Source organism: Bombina bombina, chromosome 1, assembly GCF_027579735.1.
Source record: "Bombina bombina isolate aBomBom1 chromosome 1, aBomBom1.pri, whole genome shotgun sequence".
Classification (NCBI taxonomy): domain Eukaryota; kingdom Metazoa; phylum Chordata; class Amphibia; order Anura; family Bombinatoridae; genus Bombina; species Bombina bombina.
In genome coordinates, this window is record NC_069499.1 from 236,927,881 (window position 1) to 236,947,594 (window position 19,714).

At 40.8% G+C, this 19,714-nt stretch overlaps 1 protein-coding gene across 3 annotated transcripts in view; it reads left to right on the forward strand.

The window, feature by feature from the left end:
• Positions 1-14,278: 14,278 nt before the first annotated feature.
• Positions 14,279-19,714, forward strand: part of RMDN3 (regulator of microtubule dynamics 3) — a 258,569-nt gene continuing 253,133 nt past the window's right edge. Inside the window, exon 1 of one of the 3 annotated variants that reach the window (XM_053697885.1) lies at positions 14,279-14,409. The gene's annotated coding sequence lies outside the window, so the exon portion shown is untranslated. Of the gene's footprint in view, positions 14,427-19,714 lie in introns of all 3 variants that reach the window. The other 2 variants (XM_053697884.1, XM_053697887.1) reach the window with 2 other exon arrangements.

Sequence of the window (19,714 nt, forward strand, 5' to 3'; positions counted from 1 at the left end):
CCTGTAAAATAAAAATAAATCCTTAGATAGCTACAATATAATTATTATTTATATTGTAGCTATATTAGGGTTTATTTTAAAGGTAAGTATTTAGTTTTAAATAGGATTAATTTAGTTAATAAGAGTTAAATTTATTTAGATGTATTTAATTAATATTTAAGTTAGGGTGGTGTTAGGGTTACTGTTAGACTTAGGTTTAGGGGTTAATCATTTTATTACAGTGGCGGCGGTATAGGGGGGGGCAGGATAGGGGTTAATAATTTTATTACAGTGACGGCGGTGTAGGGGGGGGCAGGATAGGGGTTAATACATTTATTATAGGTGGCGACGGTGTAGGGGGGGCAGATTAGGGGTTAATAAGTTAAATATAGGTTGCGGCGGTGTCCGGGAGCGGCGGTTTAGGGGTAAAAGTATTTATTTAGTTGCGGTGGGGTCCGGGATCGGCAGGATAAGGGTTAATAACTTTATTATAGGTGGCGACAGTGTAGGGGGGGCAGGATAGGGGTTAATAAGTTTAATATAGGTTGCGGCGGTGTCCGGGAGCTGCGGTTTAGGGGTTAATACATTTATAAGAGTTGCGGCGGGGTCTAGGAGCGGCGGTTTAGGGGTTAGTAACTTTATTTAGTTGCGGGGGGCTCCAGGGGCGCCGGTATAGGGGGTAGAACAGTGTAGTTAGTGTGAGTGCTTAGTGACAGGGGTATCAATAAAGCTGGGAAAAAGCCGAAGAGCAGCGAGATCGGATGAGTGATAACTATCACAATCCGCTGCTCTTCGCCCCGTACTTGGTGCGCGGCTTTTTGACAGCTTTTTTGATAACTTAGGAGAACGTATTCAGGTCCGCGGCGGCGATGGTAGGAGAGCTTAGGCAGGCGTATTGGACCAGCGAAGGCAGGTAAAGTAGACGGCTTGATAACTACCCCTCAATGTCTTTTCTGCAGAAGAGGCAAACCAGCTTGAAACATAAAACGGTGATCCAGGAAGTTTCCAGCTGCCCCTGAATGAAGGCTTGAGTGTGGACAGTATTCTGAAGGAAGGTAAGGGTAACAGGTACCAGGATCCGAGAGGAGTGATGGGATTTAGTTAAGACCATGCTTAGAGGTACCCCAGTGTTATCCCTGAAGCATTGGCTTTTCCCGGTCGAATGTCACAGTCCTTTAGTTGGTGGGTGTTAGATCCACAATAAAAACATAGTCTCAGTCTCCTTCTTCTCTGCCTTTCGGACTCTGAAGGTTTGAAGGAGGAGAGATCCATTGGTTCCTCTACTGAGGTAACTGAAGCTGCTGAAGGGATAGCGGAAGCTGCCAATACTGGGCGAATAGGAGGACGGAGGGAAGGACCCTCCTTGTTCTGTCTCTCTCGGCTTGCCTTTCCTGAAAGCGAGAATCTAGATTGATACAAAGCGCTATAAAGTCATTCAAAGAAGAAGGAATATCACGATAAGTGAGTTCATCTTTGACGCGTTTGTTTGGAGACCCCTCCTAAAGGCTGCCTTGAGAGCACTGCCATCCCAAGTGGTTTCAAGTGCCAAGGTGTGGAACTCGATGGCAAATTGTGCCACAGTTTTATTGCCCTGACAGAGATCCAGGAGAGAATATTCCGCAGCAGAGGTATGGCCAAAAGTCCCAAACACAGAAGATAAAGCAGAAATGAACTCATCAGCATCATGCAGGAGTGTAGCGTTCTGTTACAAAAGGGGAGAGATCCAGGCTAGGGCCTTGTCTTTTAGCAAGGAAAAGATAAAGGTGACCCTTGACTGATGAGACTGAAAGGTGTGAGGATCATTGCGGAAGTGCAGCCTGCATTGGTTTAGAAAGCCCCTCCAGTCAGTAGTACCTTCATACTTGTCAGGCAAGGGTATCCGGGGTATACTTCCAGAAGCAGAGGAAGAAGTCACAGTACTAGGAGTAGGGGATGATGGTGTAGCAACAGGAGCGGCATCCCTCGCTGCAACTAGTAAGGAGAGTTGAGCGGTAATAGCCTCTAGCTTGGAATCCATATTCTGCAACTGTGTGGTATGGGTTCCCAACATCTGTCCCTGAAGATAAACAGCTTGTGCCACCTCATCTGGCTGCATGGCCCAAGTATAATGTAACGCTCGTGGGATACTCCTCTATCAGACCAAACTCGGCCAGTAGTCTTGTTATCCCAGCGTTGAGCTGGAATGATAGAGACTATCCAAGAGCAGAGAAAGTTAGTGAGATGAGGAAGGCGGCACTCACTACAGGCAGGACAGTCCCCAGCGGCAACAGCAGAGCAGTCGAAGGATGAACCACTAGAATGGTCAGGCAGGCAGGGTCTGGCAACAGCAATGCAGTCCAAGGATAAACCACTAGAATGGTCAGGCAGGCAGGGTTTGGCATCAGTAAAGCATTCCAAGGGTGCACCACTAGAATGGTCAGGCATGCAGGGTTTGGCAACAGTAAAGCAGTCCAGCAGTTAAAGGGTTAAGGTAAGTAGAGTAGTCAGACAGGCAGGTTCAGCAACAGAGATCAATCCAGCAGTTTAAGGGTTAAGGCAGGTAGAGTAGTCAGACAGGCAGGTTCAGCAACAGTTATCAGGCACAAGGAAGAACGATCTGTCACACCCAGGAGCACACAAAAGAACACCTATACTTGAGCAGTGACAGATCGTTCTTTGAGCATTTAAATAGGCACAGATTCGGGCCACTGAGCTGAGACCGGCATCCGGAGCGTGCGGCGATGACGTCAGTGCCACATGCACCCAGAGCCGACACTGCCCCTGGCAACGAGCAGGGAAGGAGACGCCACACCCCTAGCAATGGCTAGAGCGGTGTGGCGTGACAGCCACTCTGTGGCCCTCTCTGCATCGGACATTGATGGCCATGATCGTTGGTGGGTGGGAGCTGATGTGGGAGGGCGGGTGGTGGGCCATCGATGCGAAGAGGTGATCGCAGGGGGGGGAATCACGTGCGTGGGCGCATGCAAGGGGGGAACCACGGGGGCACGCGCACGTGCACGGGGCGGGAGCAGGTGGGAAGCTACACTATGGGACAATATGTTTGTAGCTAAGGGTAAGGTGGGATAGAGGAGGGAGGGGGGTTATCTAAGTGATCGGGGAGGGGATTAGCTATTGAGGGGGGGCAGCTACACTACAGAGAAAAAAATTAAAAAGTAAAAAAAAATATTATTTGTGACAAACAGGGTACTGGCAGACAGCTGCCCAAACCCAAGATGGTGCACTATAAAATAGAGGGGGAGGGTTAGAGAGCTGTTTGGGGGTGGGGATCAGGGAGGTTGGGGGCTAAGGGGGGATCCTACACAGCAGAATAGATATATATATATTTTTTTTAAATAATAAAAAAAAAATGTATTTTAGTACTGGCAGACTTTCTGCCAGTACTTAAAGGGACACTGAACCCAATTTTTTTTCTTTCATGATTCAGATAGAGCATGCAATTTTAAACAACTTTGTAATTTACTCCTATTAGCAATTTTTCTTCATTCTCTTGCTTTCTTTATTTGAAAAATAAGGCATCTAAGTTTTTTTTTTTGCTTCAGACTCTGGACAGCACTTTTTATTGGTGGATGAATTTATCCACCAATCAGAAAGAACAACCCAGGTTGTTCACCAAAAATGGGCCGGCATCTAAACTTACATTCTTGCCTTTCAAATAAAGATACCAAGAGAATGAAGAAAATTTGATAATAGGAGTAAATTAGAAAGTTGCTTAAAATTGCATGCTCTATCTGAATCATGAAAGAAAAAATTTGGGTTCAGTGTTCCTTTAAGATGGTGGGGACAATTGTGGGGTGGGGGAGGGAAGAGAGCTATTTAGGAGGGATCAGGGGGTGGGGTGTTTCAGGTGGGAGGCTGATCTCTACACTAAAGCTAAAATTAACCCTGCAAGCTCCCTACAAGCTACCTAATTAACCCATTCACTGATGGGCATAATACAAGTGTGGTGCGCAGCGGCATTTAGCGGCCTTCTAATTGCCAAAAAGCAACGCCAAAGCCATATATGTCTGCTATTTCTGAACAAAGGGGATCCCAGAGAAGCATTTACAACCATTTGTGCCATAATTGCACAAGCTGTTTGTAAATAATTTCAGTGAGAATCCTAAAATTGTGAAAAATTTTACTTTTTTTAATTTAATCGCATTTGGCGGTGAAATGGTGGCATGAAATATACCAAAATGGGCCTAGATCAATACTTTGGGTTGTCTACTACACTACACTAAAGCTAAAATTAAAAAGCAAGGACGCCAAAGTCCCAGGGAGGTGCGCTTGTGTAAACAAGTGGTAAGTGTAAACTGGAAAGACCGCATTCTTGCAACGAAGGAGGAGATCCAACAATATTGACCTAGAAGAAAAGAAAAGAGGCGCCACATGGTGTAGTACGGACAAGGATCAGTCAGCAAGAGACAGTAACCCTGAGCCCCTAGCAGTGGAAACTCACAGAGTAGGCGGCACAACCGGAGTGCCAGGCAGAGCAGCACGGGACCCTCAGAGTCACCCGTATGACTCCCAGCCATGACTGGAGCGTCCGACGACGAGTCAGGTCAGGTGACTAGCAGTATCCAATCCAGGAGTGCCAGCCGACAACAGACGTCAACAGGCTCAGAGATTCATACAGAGAGATCTGTGCGTAGCCAGTAGAGGGGTGCAGCTAGTAACATGTTATGTAGTGATATAACTCTTAAAAAACAGTGATATGTGAACAAGCAGGTGGAGATACAAAAAAGTGTATATTTATTAAAATACACAGGGAGATAGCAACGCGTTTCTCAGCAAAACATGCTGTTTCATCAGGCTGTATAATTACACAACAGCTTGCTCAACATATAAAGCCTTAGCTGACCAATCAAAAACTGACATAATACCACACCCTCTGAAGTGTCAGATTGCACACTGCCAGGTGTACTGTTAGAGTAAAATGTCAGTCCGGGAGCAGGGCCGTCTTTAACACAGGGCAAAAGGGGCAACTGCCCAGGGCCCAGTCTTTGTTGAGGGGCCTTTTTTTTTTTTTTAGTTCATGCCAGGCTGCTGGTGTCATGTGAGAAAAGAGAAAAAATACATATAAATGATGCTGGATAACACTGATATAAATGGTGTATAAAGTGAAAATAATGTGTGTATATTGGCTGTGACCTGTAGGGTTAACCCCCAGTAAGCCGAAGAAAAATAGTGAGCTATTTGACTAAGGGTGAGGTGTTCTATAGGGTAATATGATAAAAAACCATAGTTTATGTAAGAACTTACCTGATAAATTAATTTCTTTCATATTGGAAAGAGTCCATGAGCTAGTGACATATGGGATATACAATCCTACCAGGAGGGGCAAAGTTTCCCAAACCTCAAAATGCTTATACAAAAAATCATAACCACCATAAAAATGGTGGGCCTCATGGACTCTTGCCAATATGAAAGAAATGAATTTATCAGGTAAGTTCTTACATAAATTATGTTTTCTTTCATGTAATTGGCAAGAGTCCATGAGCTAGTGACGTATGGGATATCAAATACCCAAGATGTGGAACTCCACGCAAGAGTCACTAGAGAGGGAGGGATAAAAAATAAACAACAGCCAAATGCTGCAATAATCCACAACCCAAATATAAGTTATTCTTATGAAGAAAAGAAAAACTGAAAATAGCAGCAGAAGAATCAAACTGAAACAGCTGCCTGAAGAACTTTTCTACCAAAAACTGCTTCAGAAGAAGCAAATACATCAAAACGGTAGAATTTAGTAAATGTATGCAAAGAGGACCAAGTCGCTGCTTTGCAAATCTGATCAACTGAAGCTTCATTCTTAAAAGCCCACGAAGTGGAGACTGATCTAGTTGAATGAGCTGTAATTCTCTGAGGCGGGGCTTTACCCAACTCCAAATAAGCTTGATGAATCAAAAGCTTTAATCAAGAGGCCAAGGAAATAGCAGAGGCCTTCTGACCTTTCCTAGGACCAGAAAATATAACAGACTAGAAGTCTTCCTGAAATCTTTAGTAGCTTCAACATAATATTTCAAAGCTCTTACCACATCCAAAGAATGTAAGGATCTTTCCAAAGGATTCTTAGGCTTAGGACACAAGGAAGGGACAACAATTTCTCTACTAATGTTGATAGAATTCGCAACCTTAGGTAAAAATTCAAATGAAGTCCACAAAACCGCCTTATCCTGATGAAAAATCAGAAATGGAGATTCACAAGAAAGAGCAGATAGCTCAGACACTCTTCTAGCAGAAGAGATGGCCAAAAGGATAACACTTTACAAGAAAGTAGTTTAATGTCCAAAGAATGCATAGGCTCAATCGGAGGAGCCTGTAACGCCTTCAAAACCAAATTAAGACTCCAAGGAGGAGAAATTGATTTAATGACGGGCTTAATACGAACTAAAGCCTGTACAAAACAGTGAATATCAGGAAGTTTAGCAATCTTTCTGTGAAATAAAACAGAAAGAGCAGAGATTTGTCCCTTCAAGGAACTTGCAGACAAACCCCTATCCTGGATGTAAAGTCTGACGGCTGAGATAATCCTCCTCCCAATTGTCTACACCTGGGATATGAACCACAGAAATTAGACAAGAGCTGGATTCCGCCCAAACAAGTATCCGAGATACTTCTTTCATAGCTAGGGGACCTTGAGTCCCACCCTGATGATTGACATATGCCACCGTTGTGATATTGTCTGTCTGAAAACAAATGAACGGTTCACTCTTCAACAGAGGCCAGAACTGAAGAGCTCTGAGAATTGCACAGAGTTCTAAAATATTGATTGGTAATCTCGCCTCTTGAGAGTTCCAAACTCCTTGTGCTGTCAGAGATCCCCAGACAGCTCCCCAACCTGAAAGACTCGCATCTGTTGTGATCACAGTCCAGGTTGTCTGAACAAAAGAGGCCCCTTGAACTAAACGCTGGTGATTTAACCACCACCTCAGAGAGTGTCGAACATTGGAATTTAAGGATATTAATTGTGATATCTTTGTATAATCCCGGCACCATTGATTCAGCATGCAAAGCTGGAGAGGTCTCATGTGAAAACGAGCAAAAGGAATTGCGTCCGATGCTGCAGTTAGGCCTAAAACTTCCATGCACATAGAAGGGAATGACTGAGACTGAAGGTGCCGACATGCTGCAACCAATTTCAAACGTCTCTTGTCTGTTAGAGACAAAGTCATGGACACTGAATCTATCTGGAAACCTAGAAAGGTGACCCTTGTCTGAGGAATCAAAAAACTTTCTGGTAAATTGATCCTCCAACCATGTTTTTGAAGAAACAACACAAGTTGATTTGTGTGAGATTCTGCAGAACGCAAAGAGCTAGTACCAAGATATCATCCAAATAAGGAAACACCGCAATACCCTGTTCTCTGATTACAGAGAGTAGGGCACCCAGAACCTTTGAAAAGATTATTGGAGTGGTTGCTAGACCAAATAGAAGAGCAACAAATTGGTAATGCTTGTCTAGAAAAGAGAATCTCAGGAACTGATAATGTTCTGGATGAATCGGAATATGAAGGTAAGCATCCTGCAAGTCTATTGTAGACATATACAGGCCCATTTATCAAGCTCCGTATGGAGCTTGAAGGGCCGTGTTTCTGGCGAGTCTTCAGACTCGCCAGAAACACAAGTTATGAAGCAGCGATCTAAAGACCGCTGCTTCATAACCCTGTCCGCCTGCTCTGAGCAGGCGGACAGGAACCGCCGGAAATCAACCCGATCGAATACGATCGGGTTGATTGACAGCTCCCTGCTGGCGGCCGATTGGCCGCGAGTCAGCAGGGGGCGGCGTTGCACCAGCAGCTCTTGTGAGCTGCTGGTGCAATGTTAAATGTGGAGAGCGTATTGCTCTCCGCATTTAGCGAGGTCTTGCGGACCTGATCCGCAGTGTCGGATCAGGTCCGCAAGCCCTTTGATAAATGGGCCCCATAATGTCCTTGCTGAACAAAAGGCAGAATAGTCCTTATAGTTACCATCTTGAAAGTTGGTACTCTTACATAACAATTCAAAATTTTCAGATCCAGAACTGGTCTGAATGAATTTTCTTTCTTTGGGACAATGAATAGATTTAAATAAAACCCCAGGCCTTGTTCCTGAAAAGGAACCGGCATGATTACCCCTTAAACCTCCAGATCTGAAACACACTTCAGGAAACAAAGAGAAATTGAGGTGTGGCTGCGGGGAGAACAACGAGGAACAAGGCTAATCAGTCCGTTTACTCCAGTGTAATCAGACTGTAACGGGAGACTTGTCGGGTGACCGAAAGGTGCAGGCCAAGTAAGAGTGAGAGACCAAGTGATCCCAAGATATGCACAATAGAAGAAAAGGCAGCACTCTTGATATCTTCTGCAAAAACTGAGTTTTAATCCAACAGGTACAAAAAGAGGTGAATACACAACACACAAGGCGCAATGGAGGAAAGCCTGAGCTTTTACTGGATTCACTGGGATGCGTGAGAGAAAAAAATCTCCTCACAGGAGGTCTTACTCTGAATCCAATTTGGTACCCCTGAGAGACAATGCTCTGAATCCATTAATTTTGAACAGAATTTATCCAAATGTAATAGTAGCAATTTGAACAAACCTTTAATTCTGTGTTGTAACTCAAAAACAGCAATTGCCTCAAAAATAGATTTGTAACATTAAAAAAGCTTGATGAATTAGTTGTTAATGCTTCTTATAATGTTTTAATATTTGCCCAATAAGTGTCAGTTTATTGACTTCATAAACTGTACAATACTATCAGGGCAATTGTAAATGCAAACAGCTCAAATTAAGCAATAACGCAAATAATTGTATCCCTTGATTAGGCAGGTATAGTTCATCAAGTTGTGTGAGAATAACGAATAATAATGGATTAAATAGATCTGACCTGAAAACCCAGGAGTTAGATACTTGTGTCCGTTTGCTATGAGCAGCAGCGTGGTACTCACAGGGAGAGCGGTTGTTGGCTGCAGCTGATGACGTCACCGCTACTCGCTGTGCTGTGTCTGAAGCGGCTTGCAAATCCTGTTACCTTGTAACAGCTTCAGGATGAGATGTCGAGTCTGTTGATTTCCTTGCAAAAGGTGATTTATTCCAGTAGTGGATTAAGGTAGTAGTGCTGCTTTAGGTAGGAAAGAAAATAAGAGATATTATCAGTAACTTTTAGGAACTCTTTAAATAGAAATTTGGAGAGGCTGTTGGAGAGTGTGGAAAACTCTCAGAGACACGCTTGAACTGTGAATCCTTTCTCAATTAACCAGCAATGAGTGCTGGGGGAAGTGCTTGATATAGGGAGAACTTAAAGGGACAGATCATTAGTAAGCAGTAACCCTGACACCAAACATCCTTGAAAAACCTTAATCTGCCCCCTACCAGCTGTGCTGGAATGAAGGCTGCACCTTCATGCGGACTTAGGGGCTGACTTTGGTTTCTTGAAAGGCTTGGATTTATTCCAATTTGAGGAAGGCTTCCAATTGGAAATAGATTCATTGGGGGAAGGATTAGGTTTTTGTTTCTTATTTTGTCGAAAGGAACGAAAACGATTAGAAGCCTTAGATCTACCCTTAGGTTTTTTATCCTAAGGCAAAAAAACTCCTTTCCCCCCAGTAACAGTTGAAATAATAGAATCCAACTGAGAACCAAATAAATTATTACCTTGGAAAGAAAGAGATAGTAATCTAGACTTAGATGTCATATCAGCATTCCAAGATTTAAGCCACAAAGCTCTTCTAGCTAAAATAGCTATAGACATGGATCTAACATCAATTTTGATAATATCAAAAATGGCATCACAAATAAAATGATTAGCATGTTGCAGTAAGCGAACAATGCTAGATATGTCAGAATCCAATTCTTGTTGCGCTAAATTCTCCAACCAAAAAGTTGAAGCAGCTGCAACATCAGCCAAAGTAATTGCAGGCCTAAGAAGATGACCTGAATATAAATAGGCTTTCCTTAGATAAGATTCAAGCTTCCTATCTAAAGAATCTTTAAAGGAAGTACTATCTTCCATAGGAATAGTGGTTCGTTTAGCAAGAGTAGAAATAGGCCCATGAACTTTGGGGATTTTTTCCCAAAACTCTATTGCAACCGCTGGTAAAGGATACAATTTTTTAAACCTTGCAGAAGGATTAAAAGGAGTACCTGGCTTATTCCATTCCTTAGAAATCATATCAGAAATAGGAAAAACCTCTGGAGTAACCACAGTAGGTTTAAAAACAGCATTTAAACGTTTACTAGTTTTAATATCAAGAGGACTAGCTTCCTCAATATCCAAAGTAATTAACACTTCTTTTAACAAAGAACGCATAAACTCTATTTTAAATAAATAAGTAGATTTGTCAGTGTCAATGTCTGAGGAATGACCTTCTGAATCAGATAGATCCTCATCAGAAGTGGATAATTCATTATGTTGTCAGTCATTTGAAATTTCATCAACTTTATGAGAAGTTTTAAAAGGCCTCTTACGCTTATTAGAAGGTGGAAATGCAGACAAAGCCTTCTGAATAGAATCAGTAACGAATTCTTTAAAATTCACAGGTATATCATGTACATTAGAAGTTGAAGGAACTGCAACTGGCAATGTACTATTACTGAAGGACACTCTATCTGCATGTAAAAGTTTATCATGACAACTAATACAAATGACATTAGGAGATATAATCTCCACAATTTTACAACAAATGCACTTAGCTTTGGTAGAACCGATGTCAGGCAGCAAAGTTCCAGCAGATACTTCTGAGGCAGGATCAGATTGAGACATCTTGCAGAATGTAAAAGAAAAAACAACATATAAAGCAAAATGATCAATTTCCTTATATGACAGTTTCAGGAATGGGAAAAAATGCAAATAGCGTAGCCCTCTGACTTAGAAAAAGTGAAGAGGCAAAAGCAATGGGGCAATAAATAATGAAAAAATTTTGGCGCCAAGTATGACGCACAACTTAACTAGAATTTTTTTGGCGTCAACCATGTCCGGAAGTGACACACTCGTGTCACTAACAACGCAACCCTGTGTGAACCCCTGCGTCAACTACAAAGCCGGAAATGAGGAACTTGCGTCAACGGACGTGCCCTTTTCGTGCCAAAAAATGACGCAATAAAGTGTGGCATTTAGCGCACCCACAAGCCTAAGACAGCCCGCAAATTAAAACAAGTAGCCAATTAAAAAAAAAAAAAAAAACAACTTTCCCAAATATGAAACTGACAATCTGCAAAAGGAAATACATGAACCTGACTCAAGGCAAATATAAGTACAATACATATATTTAGAACTTTATATAAATGCTTAAAGTGCCAAACCATAGCTGAGGTGTCTTAAGAAATAAAAGCATACTTACCAAAGACACCCATCCACATATAGCAGATAGCCAAACCAGTACTGAAACAGTTATCAGTAGAGGTAATGGTATATGAGAGTATATCATTGATCTGAAAAGGGAGGTAAGAGATGAATCTCTACGACCGATAACAGAGAACCTATGAAATAGACTCCGTTAGGAAAATATTATCCACGTCCCTCTGACATTCGCTGTACTCTGAGAGGAATCGGGCTTCAAAATGTTGAGAAGCGCATGTCAACGTAGAAATCTTAGCACAAACTTATTTCACTACCTCCATAGGAGGCAAAGTTTGTAAAACTGAATTGTGGGTGTGGTGATGGGTGTATTTATAGGCATTTTGAGGTTTGGGAAACTTTGCCCCTCCTGGTAGGATTGTATATCCCATACGTCACTAGCTCATGGACTCTTGCCAATTACATGAAAGAAATATATATATATATATATATATATATCCCATTCAGGAATAGACAGGTTGCTTCATATATACCACAGAATAGATAGATAGATGTATATTGGATATAGGCTAACAAATCGGTGTTGGTCTATAGTTTATTCATGCTTGTTAATGAGAATAAAAAACTAGAACTGAGCTAGGCTATACTATTACTATAATATAATGCCATCTTGTGTAATGCCATCGTGTTTGGGCCTCTGTTTAGCCTAGCTCAGTTCTAGTTTTTTATTCTCATTAACAAGCATGAATAAACTATAGACCAACACCGATTTGTTAGCCTATATCCAATATATATATCAGTGTTATCCAGCATCATTTATATGTATTTTTTCTCTTTTCTCTAGAGATATATATTTGAACTAGAGTCACCGAATTTATACAAATATATTTGCAGCACTAGGTTATATCACTTATATTAACAATTTCATGTTATTCACAATTGTGTCTTCTTTATTATGAGCTATGTGTCTGGCATATGTGTATCATATTTTAGTATGTTGTTTATAAACCAGTTTTTTTATGTATTAAATACTGAAGTGTTAATCTGTTAATATATATATATATATATATATATATACATATTTTAGTATTTTATTTGTTTTTATACTATATATACATTTTATATATATTTTATTGTTAGCCTACCTCTCACGGACTGACATTTTACTATAACAGTACACCTGGCAGTGTGCAATCTGACACTTCAGATGGTGTGGTATTATGTCAATTTTTGATTGGTCAGCTAAGGCTTTATATGTTGAGCAAGCTGTTGTGTAATTATACCACATGATGAAACAGCATGTTTTGCTGAGAAACGCGTTACTATCTCCCTGTGTATTTTAATAAATAAACACTTTTTTATATCTCCACCTGCTTGTTCACATATCACCGTTTTTTAAGAGTTATATCACTACATTTGGGCTATCCCATGCCCGTAGTGTTACTAGCTGCACCCCTCTACTGGCAACTCACAGATCTCTCTGTATGAATCTCTGAGCCTGTTGGCGTCTGTTGTCGACTGGCACTCCTGGATTGGATACTGCTAGTCACCTGACCTGACCCGATGTCGGACGTTCCAGTCGTGGCTGGGAGTCATACGGGCGACTCTGAGGGTCCCGTGCTGCTTTGTCAGGCACTCCGATTGTGCCGCCTACTCTGTGAGTTTCCACTGCTAGGGGCTCAGGGTTACTGTCTCTTGCTAACTGATCCTTGTCCGTACTACACCATGTGGCGCCTCTTTTCTTTTCTTCTAAAGCTAAAATTAACCCTACAAGCTCCCTAATTAACCCCTTCAATGCTGGACATAATACACGTGTGGTGCGCAGCGGCGTTAAGTAGCCTTCTAATTACCTAAAAGCAACGCCAAAGCCAAATAAATCTGCTATTTCTGAAAGAGGATCCCAGAGAAGCATTTACAACCATTTGTGCCATAACTGCACAAGCTGTTTGTAAATAATTTCAGTGAGAAACCTAAAATTTGTGAAAAAAATTGTGAAAAAGTGAACAATTTATTTGATCGCAGTTGGCGGTGAAATGGTGGCATGAAATTTAACAAAATGGGCCTAGACCAATACTTTGAGATGTCTTCTAAAAAAAATATATATACATGTCAAGGGATATTCAGGGATTCCTGACAGATATCAGTGTTACAATGTAACTAGCGCTAATTTTGAAAAAAAAAAAAAAATGGTTTAGAAATAGCAAAGTGCTACTTGCATTTCTTGCACTATAACTTGAAAAAAAGCAAAGAACATGTAAACATTGGGTATTTCTAAACTCAGGACAACATTTAGAAACTATTTAGCATGGGTGTTTTGGTGGTTGTAGATGTGCAACAGATTTTGGGGGTCAAAGTTAGAAAAAGTGTGTTTTTTTCCCATTTTTTCCTCATATATTATATATTTTTTTTAGTAAATTATAAGATATGATGATAATAATTGTATCTTTTAGAAAGTCCATTTAATGGTGAGAAAAACTGTATATAATATGTGTGGGTACAGTAAATAAGTGAGAGGAAAATTACAGCTAAACACAAACACTACAGAAATGTAAAAATAGCCTTGGTCCCAAACGGACAGAAAATGGAAAAGTGCTGTGATAATTCAACAGAAAAAAATCTGCTGGTTGAAAATCATAGCAAGTCTTCTTGGTTTTTATAGCACTGTTGTAATATGCTATTACTGTATACTGCACACATTTCTTCTCTTGTAAAGACACATTTGTTAAAACACATTTGTTAACACTGTATTCTCTACTCCAGCGTATTTCTATAATCATTATTTTCCTACTATTTTTATTTTGCAACATTGTGAACAAACAAACATGAAAGTAACCTACACAATTGCCTTTTCACATGTAAATACTGATAAACTGGTTAAGGAGTAGCTACATATTACACTGATCAGAGAAGACTGGCTGCCTCTAGCAAAAAAAGTACAAACGGACCAAGGGTAAGAACATAGCTCGAGGTTACAAACAGTGGGCGGAAACAGCAGAACTGAGCTGAGTAAGGTCAGCGCGTGTGAGGAGAAATCGCGAACGCGCGCAAGGGGGAGGGGCGAAGCAATGGCCACGTGAGGCGACAACTATCCCTTGTATCATCTACTACTTGCTGTCAGATGAGGGTCGGGTATCGTTAGACCTTGAGGAACACGGTAGAGTGACGTCACGACGGGTATTGTCTTCTGCCCGGTAATAAGTTGGTTGGGAGCAGGGCTTGTTATTGCTAAACAGTAATATGTTCTTTCTACTTCCATTGGGGTGATTGTCACATGATATGGACCATCCTGGTATGCTCATCACTTTTAACAGTGCTGATGTCATGTCGTGTAGCCCTCACGTCAACGTCATGGTTTCGTTTTCGTATACAAATTACTGGGCCACCAATTATCATGTAGCAATGTCATGGTGTCACACTGTGTGCATGTACAGTAGTGTATGTGCCATTACTGTCATGGGTTAACCCTGAGAAAGACATCAGTAAATAACTCATTGACTGCCGTATCTCACACAGAAGTAATCCTTCAGACAGTAGTATAACGCTTGTGCTGCTATTACATAATTAGTTGGCATTGTTAGTAAAACACATGCATATACACAGGATTAACCTGTTTGTTACTTGTAACATAATAGTTATTAAAGGGACAGTCAGCTCCAACATTTTTATGTTTTAAAAAGATAGATAATCCCTTTATTACCCATTCCCCAGTTTTGTATAACCAACATGTTTTTTTGTTTTTTACCTTTGTTATTACATTGTATCTAAGCAGGGGTCAAGTCTAAGGGGAACGCATGGGAACAGAGTTCTTGTACTAATTTTGCAGGTGGAACTAAGTTTCCCCCTGGACAGAGAACAGAAACACTTCAGTAAAGGCGGCTGCTGTTGGTAGGAGCAGGAGCACAGTCTGGTTAGAGGGATAGTAAGATTCTCTAGTAATGGGCAGTACCACTTCCTACAATATACTAAATGCAAGCCTTTCAGTGGTCCTGCTGTGTGATCACTCCACACTGTGTGGAACACATGGTGCTTACATTTATGTGTGGCTTGCTCTGGGGTTATTTAGCTCCCCTCAGCAGAAGTAGTACTATTGCACCTTAAAGGGTCAACTCAAAAAATGTTATTGTTTAAAAAGATAGATAATCCCTTTATTATTCATTCCACAGTTTTGCACAGCCAACATGGTTATATTGAAATACTTTTAACCTCTGTGATTGCCTTGTATCTAAGCATATTTTGACAGCCCCCCTGATCACATTACTTTTTATTTATTATCTAATAACTTGCATTTTAGCTGTGTTGTGCAAAACCTACGGGCGTCAGAACAATGTTATCTATATGGTCCACATGAACTAGCAGTCTTCTGTTGTGAAAAGCAAATAAAAAAACATGGTAAGAGGCTGTCTGTAGTGGCTTAGAAACAGGCAGACATTTAAAGGTTTAAATGTTACAAAGTATATTAATATAACAATGTTGGTTGTGCAAAGCTGGGGAATGGTTAGTAGAGACGTTTTTTGAACTTTTTTAAAAATAACAGTTTTAATGTTGACTGTCCCTTTTTAAGTGGGTGCGACTATGAATGGGATATCACCAGAATATTAGGTTTTTCTTAGGTTTGGATTTATTATCTTAGCACAAAACTATAATAAGCGTGTATTTGTGCAGTTTTTTGTTTTTGCTGGGGTATCTGTAGGCCATCCTTGAATCAAAATGTATTTGGAAAAAGCATAAGTAAAGCATGGATACTAATTTTAGTACACATATTTGTAATTTGGCGCACTAGCAATTAGTGCTCAAAAAATTAACCAGAGGTCAGACCTCTGGTTCATTTTTTAAATGTCCCCTAATTGCCCCCCACTAATTAGTTTGTGGGGGCTAAAGTTGGCGGGTGTGGGGTGTTAGGAAAAAAATGGCCCTGAAAAGTGCCTTTACATTGTGGTCTACGGGTACTGTGTGTTTCCAGTAAATATATATGTATATGCTTATAATATTTATGTATGTGTTAATATGTGTATATACACATATTAACACATAAATATATTTGTATATATTCATATACATTTATATTTGCTGCACGACTTACCCCCTTCGCTGCGTTAGAACGAGGCTCCCATTGGAGCCTATAGAAGCGCGCTCTCATGAGCGCAATGCTTCCGTGCAATATGAATGCAAGGTCACGTTTGCATTGCACCTCACTTGTAATACCAGCACTTATTTGCGTGCATTTGAATTACTAAGTTGAGCGCAAATATTGCTTTTGCGGAAGCAATATTTTCGGTTATTTGTAGAGTGCCAAAAGATTCAGCAGCATGTTGCATTTATGGGAGACAAATGGGTAGTGGGCCCTGCCTAGAGTTGCACTGTTGTAAATCAGCTCTTATGAATGTAATTTACAGAAGAGCTGAGCTTGTAGGCTTACATGCTAAGGTGGTTCAGGGGATGAAAATATAAAAGGAAATGAGGGAAGAAATTGTTAGTGCATATTGTATGCATCCCTGAACAGTAGAGTCTTATGTTTTATTCTGGAGGTTAGAGGACCAGTGAAGGGATTGGCAGAGAGGCAAAGCAGCTGAGAAGTGACGTTTAAGGAATATCAGCCTGGCAAAGGCATTTATTATGGATTGTAAGGGAGATAGACGGCAGAGTGGATGCAATAGCCAAGATGGGAAATTAAGAGAGAGTGGATTAAAATCTTAGTTGTGTCTTGTGTGAGGAAATAGCACATTTTGGAGATGTTTTTAAGGTGGTATTTGCAGGAATTGGCCAAAGACTGGATGTGGGGAGGGAAAGAAAGATCTGAGTCAATTGTGACCCCCAAGACATCGGGCATGCGGGATTGGGGTAATGAAGTTAACAACAGTTATAGAAAGTTGGGGGATAGAAATTTTGGTAGAAGGGAGAAAATAAGGTTTTGGAGAGATTTAGCTTAAACTGCTGTGCACAACTACAAAATAATAGTAACTACTCACTATGTTATTGCATTTCATCCTGTTCCTGCAGCCCTTTTCAAATCAGTTGTCCTTTTTCAATAGCTTAAAGGGATTGTCTAGTCAAAATTAAAGGGACGTAATACTCATATGCTAAATCACTTGAAAGTGATGCAGCATAACTGTAAAAAGCTGACAAGAAAATATCATCTAAGAATATCTATGTAAAAAAGGAAGATATTTTACCTCACGATTTCCTAAGCTCACCAGAGTAAGCGCTGTGTAAATAGTTATACTTCACTTACTGCCCAGCTGCAGGTTTAAAAAAAAAAAGGAAGAAATGAACAGCAGCCAATTAGCATCAGCAGTGCTGTGGTCATTAACTCTCTTACTGTGATTTCATAAGATTTCACTTAACTCTCATGAGATTTCATAGTAAACTTCCTTAAACTGAATAGGGAAATAACATGAGTGCATGAGGCATACTCCCTTGCATGTCCCAGGACAGGCATACTGATTTGCTGTTTAAAGTCCTTTACAATGGGGTGTGAATACTTAGGACATATTGAGGTAAAATATCTTCATTTTTTACATAGAGATGTTAAGGTGATATTTTCTAGTCGGCCCTTTAGACTTTCATGATTCAGATAGAGCATGCCATTTTAAGCAACTTTCTAATTTACTCCTATTATCAATTTTTCTTTGTTCTCTTGGTATCTTTATTTAAAAAAACAAGAATGTAAGCTTAGGAGCCTGCCTATTTTTGGTTCAGAAACCTGGGTAGTGCTTGCTGATTAGTGGCTACATTTATATATCAATCAGCAAGTGCTACCCAGGTCCTGAACCAAAAATGGGCTGGCTTCTAAGCTTACATTCTTGCTTTTTTACATAAAGAAAACAAGAGAATTAAGAAAAATTGATAATAGGAGTAAATTAGAAAGTTGCTTAAAATTGCATGCTCTATCTGAATCATGAAAGTTGAATTTTGACTACACTATCCCTTTTAAATATGCTAGATACTGTATCTCTGCCTCTGCATGCTGGGCTCTGCCATCTTGTAGCTCAGGTATTCTCACAGCCTGTGACAAAAGCTGTGCACATGCTCAGATCAGTAATATTACCTATGATCTACAGGTTGTGAGAATATCTGAGCTCCAAGATGGCATCCCCCGGTACAAAGAGGGTGGAGCCTAAGTATCTGGCACATTTAAGCTATTAAAACAGGAGAACTGATTTGAAAAGAGCTGCAGGAACAGGATGCAATGCAATAACATAGTGAGTAGTAACCATTATTGGGTAGTTGTGCCCAGCAGTTTAATGTCCCTTTAAGGTAGAGGACATCCTGTATGAAACATTAGAAAGATTGTTAGTGACACAAGTTAGCAAGGATGGGGATAGGTCTGGTGCAGAGAGGTAGATTTGGGAATCATCAGCATACAAATTATATTTAAACCCATGGGACTTTATTAAGGAACCTAAGGGTAACGTATAAATTGAGAAGAGATGGGTACCAAGGAGAGATCCTTGTGGTAAAGGGGCAGAGGATGTGTCAGAGAAGGCTACACTAAAGGTGCGGTTATACGTTCTCACATGTTTTGCCAAGGTTCCCAATAATGGAAGCTTGCAAATATGCGCACACTGAATGTTAAAATTTTGACAGCTACTTCATGTTAGCATGGTAGATGAGAAATCAAAAGCTATTATTATTGCTTATAGTGTTGATTAAGCAATACTATTATTATTATTCTTTATTTATAAAGCACAAACAGATTCCACAGTGCTGCCCATGGGTACAAGAATAAAAGTACAACGGAGAAACAATACAATAAAAGACAAAATTTTACAGACAAATATAGGGGGAATTGAGGGCCCTATTCCTGTGGGAACTTACAATCTAGATGGGTAGGAGGATGGGAAACAGGAGGTGGGGACTGCAAAGGTGAGAATGATATTGGTGAGGAGATAGATGAGGTCAACTGTTAGGTAAGTGAAGTTCATTTGTTAATGAGTCGGGTGATAAGCTTCCCTGAACAAAAAGGTCTTTAGGGAACGTTTAAAGGAGGAGAGGTTAGGGGAGAGTCTGACGGCTCAAGGAAGTGCGTTCCAGAGGGTTGGTGCCACATGAGAGAAGTCCTGTAGTCTAGCATGAGAGAAGGTGATGGTAGAGGATGCAAGGAGCAGGTCATTGTTGGATCTTAGGGGGCGGTCTGGAGTATATTTTTTGATGAGTGAGGACAGGTAGAATGGGGCAGCATTGGTGAGGGCTTTGTAGGTCAGGGTGAGAATTTTGAATTTAATTCTGCTGTGAGTGGGGAGCCAGTGAAGGGACTCACAGAGAGGTGCATCAGAAACGGAGCGTCGAGAGAGGTGGATTAGCCTGGCAGATGCATTTAGGATGGATTGAAGGGGAGAGAGGCGGGAGAGAGTGCGGCCAGTTAATAAGTTATTACAGTAGTCAAGTCGGGAAATTACCAGGGAGTGGATTAGTAGCTTCATCACTCAGGAACGGACGGATTTTGGACATATTCCGTAGGTGGTTGCGGCAGGATGAAGAG